Here is a 13132-nt window from a genome sequence, read left to right on the forward strand (position 1 = left end):
AAAAAAAAATTGTGCTAAGCAATAGTTTGTAGTACAAAATTTAATTCAAAATGGATTATAGATGGATTATAGACCTAAATGTAACGGCTAAAATCACAAAAATTCTAAAAGAAAACACACAAAATAAATATGACACAAACAAGCACAAACTGTAAGATAAAATAATAAATTGGACTTAATCAAAATTAAAATTTTGTTCTTCTAAAGACATTGTGATGAAAATAAAGGGCAAGCCTCAGACTGGGAATAAATATTTACAAAGCATATATAAGAAAAAAAACTTGTATCTAGAACATACGAAGAACTCTTACAATTTAATTATAAGACAATCCACTTTTTAAAATGAGAAAAAGACTTGAACAGATAATTCAATCAAAGATGATAAACGAATGGCAAGTATATCAAAAGTTGCCCAATACTATTAGTCATTAGGGAAATGCAAATTAAAACCACAATGAGATCTCGCTACATTTCCAAACATTACGTTTTTTAGAATGGCTAAAATTAAAACAATTCTCCACACTAAGTGTTAGGGAGAATGCAGAGCTGCAGAGCTGCTAAAATTTTTATATACTGATGGAGGAAATATAGAATTGTACAATAAATTTGGAAAACACTTTAACAATTTTAAAGCTAAACATATACATACCATGCAACTCAGCAATTCCATTCTTAGGCATTCGCTTAAGATAAATGAAAGCAAAGACTTGTAAAAGAATGTTCCTAGCAGCTTTATGTGTAATAGCCAAAGCTGCAAACAACCCAAATGTCCCTCACCTGGAAACTACCCAAATGTCCCTCCACAGAGGAATGGATACATAGATTGTGCTATATCCATATAAAGCATTGCTATTCTGCTATAAAAAAGACTGAAATTTAAAAAGAATAAGAATGTTGCTATGTGCAACAACATAAATTAACTCAAAATAATGTGCTTTCTTACTGTCTAAACCATCTAAAAACCAAAAAACAGACAAAAATGATGAGCTGAATGAAAGAAGACAGACAAAAATAGGCACATATGATATTATTCCGTTTATGTAAAATCTGACAAAATGCAAACTAAACTAGTGACACCATGTAGATCAGTTGTTGCCTTGGGAAGGAGGAGGAAGTTAAGGAGGAGAGTAAATGATAGATTACAAAGAGTCACAAGGAAATTTTTAGAAATGTAGATACATTCACACATCTTGATTGTGATAATGGTTTCATGGGTGTATGCATACATCAAAACTCATCGAAGTCTACATTTTAAATATGTACAGTTCACAGTATGTTCATTATACCTTAATAAAGCTATAAAACAGTGTCACACAGTAGTGGCAAAAAAATCGTTAGATAATATATTAATTCTTAACTTTTCAATTATCCTTTACTTTGAGGAATTTAATTTCGCTTTGGTACTTCGGCCATTTTAATTGCTAATGACACTATTAACACAGTACTAATATAACATCTCATATTTGTGTACTTGTGCGCAGGGTAGAGCTTCAGAGTAATGTCATTGCATTTTCAAGCTTGACCCCACCCTCTCTGTCAAAAAAAAATTCTGTCATCGTATTATGCCTATGTTTTTGATAAACAAATTAAGAGTTGACAGATTATCTCTACAATTGGGTTTGAGCATTCAATTATTATATCCATCTATGCTGATAGATATGAAAATGCAACATTTGGCTACTCTTGAGGGTCTTAAATGATCCAACTGGTCTTACAGATTAAATCAAAACCAACAATAAAAATGCAAGCCAACCTCACATGGTTGCTAGCTAAGTTAGCATAAAAATAAAGCCACTTTCCTCGACCAAGAGTTGGCCATGTTAACAGGATAGAAAGGTAAGCTTTCAAGTATTTCTTGGGTTTTCTTCTTTTCCAGTGGCTACTGAGCCTGCTTCCCTTTACTGAGAATGAAGTTAATAACAGAATGACAGGAAATAGGCATTATTCATTTCACATGTGGACATGAGAAGCGAAAGGAGAAGTTTCTTTTATTTGAGCTTAGAAGAGTTTATAAGTGGCCTTTCTTAGAACAACATCACAGTGATACTGTAACTTGTAAAACACCTTAGGAGGCATGAGAGCTCATCATCCATTTCCCTCTGTCCCAATAAGGAAATTTTAAACAGTCCCAAAAGACTGTAATAATTTTTAAAAGTCTTCAAATCTTTGGAAGAGATACCCTGAATCTCTTTCAGAAATATTCTTTACAGCCAGGGGTCATCCCAACTTTAAGGGAAACTCTTCAAGGATCAAGGAACGCATTATGTTTAGGTTCCTCTTGTCTGAGAGTCCATAACCAGCTCTTAGTCCTGGCTATAAACATGTTCCAAGCTCGAAACACTCTGGCTATCAAGGAACAGCTGGAGGAGCATGACTCCAAGCGGCTCACAAGACCCACCTCCCTCCTCACCCAGGCTAAGCATTCAGTAAATTTCTGTTAATATAGGATTAAATATGTCTCAAGCATAGACACATTGAACTGAAAATCTTACTTTTAGAATCCAAAATGGTTTAGACCAGTAGTCCCCAACGTTTTTGGCACCAGGGATTGGTTTTATGGAAGACAATTTTTCCACGGTGGGGGATTGGCGAGGGGATGGTTTTGGTAGGAAACTGTTCCATCTCAGATCATCAGGCATCAGATTCTCATAAGGAGCACGCAACCTAGATCCCTCACATGCACAGTTCACAATACAGTTCGTGCTGCTATGAGAATCTAATGTCGCCGTGGATCTGATAGAAGGCGGTAGTAATGCATGCTGGCAGCTCCCATTTCCTGCTGTGCAGCCCAGTTTCTAACAGGCCACCAGCCAGTACTGGTCTGCAGCCTGGGGGTTTGGGGAGCCCTGGTTTAGGGCCAAACAAGTGGGAAAGTTGTCTCCAGAATCAGAAAATATTTACTTCATAGGGTCACTGTGAGAATGAAATGACATTTCTACAAGGAAGCACCTAATAGGCACTATCTGGAAAGGAGACACCTCAGAGAATATCAAGGCTACAAAACTGAGTTGCAGAAGGTTGAAGCAACCCTGTGAAAGTCATTCATTCAGCTCATGATGAGAAGGAGCAGAGTTGGAACTCCCATGTCCTAGTTCCTAGGCCAGTGCTCTATACTTGAGAAGGTCACCACAGAACTCCAGGAATTCCACAGAACTTCCCAACAAATCCAGGACCTTCAGGGTAATGAGATCCAAAATGGGCAAATTTCAGTGGGGAATGAAATGTGAAGAAAACAGAGCAGGAAAGAATAAATGCACAAGATTTTCTCCAAGCTCAATGTTCCATCCCTTGTTTTCTTACTTCCCACCACACTCTTGATGTGCATTTTTAGCTTTGTTTTATAAATGAAAAAACTGGGGTTCAGAAAAGTGTGGCAATGTATCTGAGACATGGTCTTCTGACTCCAACTCCAAGTTTACCTCTATTTCTACTCCATAGCAATACCAAGGCTTGGATGGAAGCATTCAGTGAGCATCATAAAGGGGTCAGGCTAGGAAAGGCCACACAGGGTGACTGCCTGGAGCTGCGGACAACAAGGAAATTCCTTGGGAAAGGAGGACACACAGACAAATTTACCTGCTTTACAGTAGGGCAAGGGCCCTTTTAAAATTGAAGCATGGAATACAGCAGCCTGGCCGTCATCTAGGACAGGTAACTACATCTGTTGAGTTGCTGAGGACAAAGAACTTGATGTCAAGCTTGACTCCTCTCTTTCTCATACTCTGCACAAGAGCAGACTCAAAACTCTGTCTCCACCTCCAGTACACCAGTGTCTCCAAGCCACCAACTTTCCCCTGGATTATCTTATTAGCCTCCACCTGGTATCCCTACTCTACCTTTGACCCCTTCAGCCTCTACCCATATCATCAACCAGAATGAATATTTTACCCCAAATATTTTATTACAAATATTTTCAGACACACACACAATATAGCAGATTTACTTTGTTTTGTTTTGTTTGAGACAGAGTCTCGCTCTGTTGCCCACGCTGGAGTGTAGGTGGTAATATGATCTCGGTTTACTGCAACCTCTGCCTCCCGGGTTCAAGCAATTCTCCTGCCTCGCCTCTCAGGTAGCTGGGATTACAGGTGCCCACCACCACGCTCAGCTAATTTTTGTATTTTTAGTAGAGATAGGGTTTTACCATGTTGGCCAGGATGGTCTTGAACTTCTGTCCTTGTGATTCGCCCAACTTAGCCTCCCAATGTGCTGGGATTATAGGCATGAGCCACTGCGTCCAGCCTGAAAACTTTTTTTCCGTGAAAACGCATATCCACAATCTAGATTCTATCCTTAACATTTGATGAGGCTTGTTTTGTCACATTATTTATCCCTCTTGAGAGATTCTTTAAAAATGTAAGTCTGAGCACATTGCTTTTTTCCACAAGAATCTCCAAAAACTTCCTGTCTCTCTAAGAGTAAAATCCAAACTCTTGTAATGGCACAGTAAGGGCGCAAGCACTTGGCACCATCCCACGCCCTGCATCTCTGCTTCTCCACTTCTGCATCTCCTGCTGCATCCTGCCTTCTTTCCTCTATACACAGCTCCTTCCCTCCTGCCACACTGGTGTCCTTGTATATTTTAAGATGCATCAGGCTTTTCACTGTTCTTTCCCTCTGCCTGGAACTCTCTTCCTACAGATTCCTATGAGAGTCACTCCCTCACTTCTTTCAAACTTTTTCAATCAACACCTTTAGAGTAAGTGGTCTCAAACTCCCAACCTCAGGTGATCTTCCATGACCATCCCATTTAAAATCGCAAATCACCCCTAAAATTGCTTTCCTATTTTCCTGCCATTTTTTCCCTCCATAGCCTTAATCACCCCAACAATATACATTTTAGTTATTAGTCTCATCTACTGTTGGTCTCTCCCATTGTAATATATTAATGTCTGCAACATACAGAACACTGCATCAGGTAATTTAGATATACTGACCTCAATTTGATTTGTACAATGGCTCCCCGAAGTAACACTTCTTATTCTCTTTTGATAATAAGGAAACAGCATCAAGGAAGCTAAGTAACTTGCCCAAGACCACCAGTGTATGTGGGAACAAGAATTAAAATTCAGATCTCTCAATCTACAAGATTCATTCTTTTTCAGATGGGTGCAGTAGCTCATGCCTATAATCGCAGCACTTTAGGAGGCTGAGGCCAGAATATTGCTTGAGTTCAGGAGTTCAAGACTAGCCTGGGCAACATAGACATACTCTGTCTCTACAAAAAAAATTTTTTCAATTAGCCAAGCATGGTGGTTCAAGTCTTAGTCCCAGCTACACAGAAGGCTGAAGTGAGAGAACTGCTTGAGCCCAGGAGGTTGAGGATACAGTAAACCAGGTCAAACAGGCTTACAGAGTCTCACTCTAGTCTCACAGTGGTCATGCCACTGCATTCCAGCCTGGGCGACAGACTGAGACCCTGTCTTAAAAGAAATCCATTCTTTTTCATCATCTGGCACAGGACCCTATCTGATGAGATTAGTGGACTCCCTCAGCAGGCACCCTAACTAAAGGCCCTTCTCACATTCATTCCTCACTTTGTACTTAAATGGTTGCTTCTTCAAGATGTCCCTCTTGAAACTCTAATCCTGAAAGAGGGGAAATACCAAGCCAGGAATAATCAGTACTTCGTTAGGGAGGGATTGGATGACAAATAAAAACAGAACCTGTGCCCTGGCATGATATTCAAGGTAAGGGCCTGGAGTGAGTAGAGTAGAAAATCAAAGATTACAGAAGTGTCCAGGGCACTGATGGGCCCAAAGACAGGCTTCACAAACTTTTCCTTTTTCCCAGAGATAAACTAGAACTAACTCTAGGAAAACCACACATACATCACTGCTTCATTCCTCAATAATGGAATTTATTACATAACATAGTAATATACCTGTTGTTATACTGTTGTTTTTGTTCACTAAACTGTGAGCCTCTTGAGCCTGGAGAATGTAACTTACTCATCTTTGAATCCCCTATGTCTAACACAGTTTTGGGAACATCACAGGAGCTTAATAAATGTTTGTTGAATTAGTTAATGAAGTGAATGATTGAATGGATTATCATACAAGACCTGGGAGGAACCGAGAAAGAAAACTCTACTAATCAGCGATGAAAACTCTTTTTGAGCCTTTTGTCTTTTCTTCTGACTTCAAACACAGACAGAACTATCTTAAATAACACTAGTGCAATGGGATTTTAAAGTGATTACTGCATATCACAATAACTAATGTTCCAATTCAGAGCCGTGGGTGATTGGTTCAGTATGAAACAGCAGTGAAGGCTGAGAAAAGTGCCTGAAATCCAGTAGCTCATTGGTTAAATATTGGTTTAATTTAAATATGAATCTTAATCCAGGCACCCTTCCCCTCCCCATGCAACCTTTTTTTAGTTCTCCCTATTGTATGACTGTATCTGTGTCTGTGCACTATATTACACCATAAATTCTTGAAATCAGGGACCATGGCTTATTCTTAAAACCAGAAGAGCACTGCTTTAAAGATAGTGAACCTTCACAAAGTATTTGTGAAAACTAACAAGTTAGATGTACTCTCTTCCCATTGACTCCCAGTTAGAGTGAGTGAGAGCAGGCTTTTACCATGACAAGTCAGTTGTGACCACTATTTCAAACTCATATCAGGGTGGGAAAGAAATAGAAAGGCTACCAGTCACGTAATTTCATGAACATCCCATCCACTATCTGATATGGTTTGGATCTGTGTCCTCACCCAAATCTCATGTTAAAATGTAATCCCCAGTGCTGGAGGTGGTGCCATGTGAGAGGCAATTGGATCAGAGGGGCAGTCATGGTTTAACACCATCCCATCTTGGTGCTGTCATCACGAGAGTGAGTTCTTGTGAGATCTAGTTGTTTAAAAAGCATGTGGTATGGCACCTCCCTCCAAACTCTCTGCTTTCTCAGTCCTGTTCCTGCCTTGTAACAGACCTGCTTCCACTTTGCCTCCTTCTATAAGTAAAAGCTCCTTAAGGCCTCTCCAGAAGCGGATGCTGCCATGCTTCCTCGTACAGCCTGCAGAACTGTGAGCCAATTAAACCTCGTTTCTTTATTAATGTCTCAGGTATTTCTTTACAGGAGTACAGGACTAATACACTATCCCCTAAGAAAATCTAATGGGTCAGGTGTAAGAAAATGATGATTATTAAGCATGATAAGCAATAACAATAATTAATAGTAACTAAAATTTATAGACCACTTGCTCTTTGTCAGAACTAGTGCTAATGTATTTACATACATCAGCTCACTTAGTTCCCATAACACAAAATTCATTATATACAATGATTATGCCCCATTTTCTGAATGAGCAAATAAAGGTGTGGAGTCACTGAGCAAATCTCCTGGGGTCTTCCCTAAGAGCTGAAGCAGGGTAAAAGCAGGTTTGTTTGGGCTCAGGGGTTCTGCAGACCTATGATATCAGCATAATTTTTATTGCTTTACTTTATTCAGTGTTTATCTTTAGTTCTTTTCTACTTTTTGCTCCATTTTTTATTTCATCAGGCTATTTTTTAGTCTTTTAGAGATAGTCTACCAATGTAGGATCTGTATTATTTCCAGAGTGCCTATAGCTCTTTGCAGGAGTTGAGAGAGCTGATTCCTTGAGTGTCCTGAACTGTTCTATCATTTATGGTAATAATTACAGAACTAAAAGTATAATAAAATGGAATGTTTTAACCCATATTTTATGAGTCACAAATGGGCTCTAAAAAGCTGCCATTTTATTATTTCCTTTAGAGATACTTAATAGGTAATGTCAGTAGTAAAGTTTAGTGTCCAACCAGCACTTAATATTTCCTAGCTCCAGAATTATCAGCCCTCCTTAAAGGAAGAATAATCAAAGGAGATTTGTGATGTATACATGTGTCAATCTAATATCATATCACCTAGGTTAAATACTGAAAAATAGAGAAGTATAAACTAAAGGGCTGCATCAACTATATAGCTTGGGCAACAAGAAAAAGCAGTGAAAAGAACCAAAATGAGGATATTACCCAGAAAATTAAAATTGTATGTGGCTGTATATATTGCATCTACTACCTAGAAGAAATGGCCTTAAATTGTAGACACAGCATGAAACAGCCATTGCAGAGTTGGTTAGTTTCACATTAACTCATATAATCTGACCTCTTCTGACATAGTTCAACATCTAAAAATTTTTCATTCTGTTCTAATAAACTAAACATCCCTTCACCTCGGTTCAGCTAGATTTTCAATAACTACCCTTACTAGAAGCTGAGCTCCCACAGCTGCTGATTAACTGAATTCTTTTCAGCCCTTGCCTAGTTGCATCAATTCCAATTCCTTTGCATTTTCTGCAACAGAAGTATACATATTTATATCTAGGCATTATTGGAAGTAGTTTCTCAGCTCATGATTCAGCTTTCAACCCTGTTAGTTCCTTCCCCACACACCACTAACCTAAGATTGTAAATTCATTCAGGCACTCCCAAAGTCTCTCCATATGGAGGTAACACAGATAGTGGTTGTTGCTCACGGGTTTACCAGAAGGCTCCAGAACTTTTGAAGATCTGGGCCATGTAAGTGATAGATGATTAGTATATATAATACCAGTTCTTTGAGATTTGTTGAGACCTGCTTTTCAATCTAGTTTATGGTCATTTTTTGTAAATATCCCATGTGTTCTTAAGAAGAATGCTATTCCTTAAGAACTTGGTACAGAGTTCTATTTGATCAAATTTGTTTATCATGTTGTTTAAATATTTATATCTTTATTAATCTTTTCTCTTGGATATGACAATAATTAAGACAGGTGAAATGAGTTTTTCCCTATTTATGGTGGTCTTATCTTCTTGTAGTTCTATTGGGTTTTGCTTTATGTACTTGAGGTATTTTGTTAGAGATGCACAAGCTGAGAGTCGCTGTATCTTCCTGGTGATTTCAGTATTTTATTATTATTTAGTGACTTTCTATATTCCTGCTTGTCCTGACATTTTTATTATTTCAAACATAAAGCAGTTTATATTTAAATTGTCATATGCTCTTAGGTTACACCAACAGAATCCAGTCTATGAACGACTTGCCATTTTGTTATAAATGTATATAACAACCCCTGGCACAAATGCAAGAAAAGGAGGGGAAAGTATCATAATAATGCTTTTTGTCTTGAAGTCTACCTTGTTTGCCTACATTTATACAACCTTTGTGTTGGTTAACATTTGTTCGGCATATGTTTTTCCATCCTTTAAATGATTCTATGCCTTTATACTTTAGATGTCAACTAGAATGTTTTTAAACTAATCTGATCACTCGTGTATTTCACTAGTATGTTTAATCTATTTTTCTTTATTTATTTTATTATTTAAATGGTTGGACTTGTTTTTGCAATCTTTTTTATTTGTATTTGCCCCATTCTTGGTGCTTCTTGACTTTTTGGGGTTTATGTTATTTGTTTACTTTTGTTTGCTTATTTATTCTTTTGTATATATTGAACCTATTTTGCATATTTCTTCAGAATCTCTTGCTCTACCTATCTTTATTTTGACTGCTGCTGCAGTGACCATTTCTATGTGGGCTCCACCCAGCTTGACATCACACAACCTGACAGTGCCTTGCCTCAGCCCAAGGCAGGAAGTGAGGAAGCTTATGTGTTAAGCCATGGCTGGGGATGCCACACATGCAGGGATGATAGAGAAAAAGGGGGAAGGACCAAGGGATAAATGCTTTTTTTTTGTTTTTTGGAAGGAAAGCCATGAAATTCATTTCATACAGGCTTTTAGCTGTATCCCAAATGTCCCTAATGTGGAAATAAGTAACCAGTTGCCTGTAGCAGCAGAGAAAAGGATTAAAAAAATGAAGAGAGGAGGAAGAGTTTAAATGAGAAGATTCTGACTTCTTACAGCTCAAAATACTGGCAGTGGACAGATGTTAGCAAGTCATGAGCCTCCATAGCTTTATAAAATAGGGACAATAAGGTTTATTTACCTCACAGGATTCCTGTAAGAATTAAATACATGCTATAGATAAACCTTCTGTATTTTTAAAGTGCTTCTCTAATTTTAAAGTGCTGTTTTATCATGAAGGAGTGTTATTTATTATTGGCAATATGTCGGGGTGGCAGGCAGTATAAATGATTTCTATGCTTTCTAAAGATGATTCTAATACTAGGCAGAAACAAAATATTTCTTACATGCTAACGACAGTGGACTTGCCTTGAAATTATTTTACCTATTTATCAATTCACTTCACAAATATTTATTGAGCCTAATGTTGTCATTAATGCTTCTGTTTGGGAGCCAGTTAATTGCTGGCTCCACCCTGTGGTACGTGACATGGACAAATTTCTTAACATCTCTTAGCCTTAGTTTTCTCCTCTTTCAAATGAGAATAATAATAATAATAGCAACAGTGCAATACCAACTTCAAAATTAATATGGAGATGAAGAACAGCTGTTTTCACTGTGACTGCATACACTGTGCTGTGTGAGACTAGGCCCAATGGCGGCCAGAGATGTTCACATTAGCCTTGAATACTTCACTGAAGAAGGTTTTAGAAAACACTTGAATTATAAACGAGGAAGGACTTTGGGTTTGGGTCGGTCTGTCCCACTTACTACTTCTTTTGCCTCATTTTGGCAAAAGGACTGTGAAGAAGAATAAGGCTGCAGGAAGGAATTACTTGAAGTCCTCCTAAAGATTCTCCCAGCAATGAAATGCAGAGTCTGAAATCTTCATAGTTGGGCTGTGAGAGACAGCACAGTATGAGTAATTGCCAAGGCTTAGTTCCATGCCAATCTGAGAGTACATTATTTATAATTAGTGCCAGTAGGACTAGACACCTATCTGCTGCTCCAAAGGCATGAACAGCACACAATTTACCTCCATTCCAGCATTTCATCAAGAAAGAGCAGTAGACACCTCTGTGCTTGAAAAGCACAGCTCAACCACTCCCTGATGACCCCTGACCAACTTTTGAGTTGATGCAAAAATTTCTATTTTTCTGGTTTATCTTTTTTTATGGCTGGGATATGTTATCTAGATCTTTGTACTGCTCATATTAATGTAGTCTCTAAACACAAGTCAAAATTCATTCTCTAATCCCAAAAGAGACCATAACTACTTTAAAGAATTTCTCTCCACCAATTCTTTTTTCAAGGGAATCCAGCTGACAGGCTTGAGTTATTTCAGGTGGTTTAGATATAAAATTTCATGCACACATTTGTTTTTATATATACTCCTAGGTGTTCACACATATCTTTGACCTCTTTCAAAATTTAGAAGGAATAAAAACACGAGCCTTGAGTACATCACACAAAATCTACTATCTGTCTAGCACATTCTTTGTTCAGACATGTCTCCTTTCTGCATCGCCTTCTTTGCCAAGCCTATTTTATTACATTTGAAGAGGCCAGTGTAAGTCTCTTCAGTTTGCATTCACTAAGGACCTTGTACCCTTACTGTATAACTTGGGAAAGCGATCTGAAAACCAGCCATCTTTCGGGACTTCAGAAGCACCAAACCACAGTAAACTCCACAGAGGGAAGCAAAATAGAATGAAGAAGTCAGCCAATATTTCATTCCATTCCTATGAGGAAGGCTACGAAGAAACTTGTTTACACAAAAGTCAATACATCCAGAACATTCTTACACTTTCTAGGTAGGTTTCATATGGGGTTACAAGACAAAAGTACATTGCAGCAATCAAATTATTTACCAAATAAAACAGCACTCACCCGGAAAGTGAACACACAATTCCAGTGGTGTTGCATAGTCTCTCTGGCAACTGCTTTGTGCAGCATCAATCATATTTTTTAATAATTTTAATTTTTAAGTGGGGCAATAAATTTAAGTGGTATAAAAATATCAGCATATTTAACATTTCTTATTTGTCTTGACATTTTTATTATTCCAAACACAGAGCAGTTTAATTGTAAATTGCCATATGCTCTTAGGTTAAACCAATAGAATCCTGTCTATGAAGGACTTGCCACTTTGTTGTAAATGTATATAACAACCCATGGTACAAACACTTGCAAGAAAAAGGAAAAAGTATGACATGAAAGCAGCAAGCAAACTTTGTACCTATCTCAGCAGAGTGGTAAATAATCTTGGGTTTGCCTTTGATTATGTTCTAACAATGGTCATGTTCTCTGTTTTACATGAAGGATATTAGGTAATGAAACATTTTTTTAATAGAAAATTTAGCAATTAAACACAGGATATGTGGGTCCTGATGGCAGATACTATGTCTTTAACTGTGTAGTTATCCCAGCTTCTAAAACATACTTATGCATACACCCACCCACACATATATACAGTCACACACAAGCTCACACAGTACAAGGCACAAAACAGGTAACTAGATATTTACCACAGTTCATAGTCAAAGAAAAGTTTTTTATTTTTTTGAGACAGTCTTGCTCTGTTACCCAGGCTAGAGTGCAGAGGCACAATCTTGGCTCGCTGCAGCCTCCATCTCCTGGGTTCAAGTGATTCTCCTGCCTTAGCCTCCTGAGTAGCTGGAATTACAAGTGTGAGCCACCATGCCTGGTTAATTTTGTATTTTTAGTAGAGACGGGTTTTCACAATGTTGGCCAGGCTGTTCTCAAACTCCTGATCTCAGGTGATCTGCCCACCTTGGCCTCCCAAAATGCTGGGATTACAGGCGTGAGCCACTGGCCTGAAAATTTTCTATAAAATGAAATAATTAACTCAAACTTATTTCCTCTCTAAAATTGTTGCAACAGAGCTTTGTTTCTACACAAAGACTGTTTTACAGAAAAGTCCACATTAGCCATATTTTAAGTCATTTAATTATCTATTTATTATGTACTTTATTTTACTACCCAGCATTCTCAGCCATATTTAAATAAATTGAATAGAGCAACTGAACAAATTGCATGACATTAAATTTATATATCTAGCAGATCTTTGGGAGAGTGGCTATTTACAATGACAAAGGGGGACAAAGTAAGCAGTGGGATTTGAAGAAACAATTACATGATCCCAGGAAGGGGCTTCTTCTGAAATTGATAATTCACTCATTCATTTAATAGTTACTAATGCCTCCTAAGTACCAGGTCCTCTCCTAGGCACTGGGGATACGGAGGTGAACAAGACCAGCAAAGTCCCTGCTCTCATGGAGCTTACATTCTGCCAGTAAAGAAG

Source organism: Sapajus apella, unplaced genomic scaffold (genome assembly GCF_009761245.1).
Source record: "Sapajus apella isolate SASKATOON/1434 unplaced genomic scaffold, GSC_monkey_1.0 scaffold9, whole genome shotgun sequence".
NCBI lineage: Eukaryota > Metazoa > Chordata > Mammalia > Primates > Cebidae > Sapajus > Sapajus apella.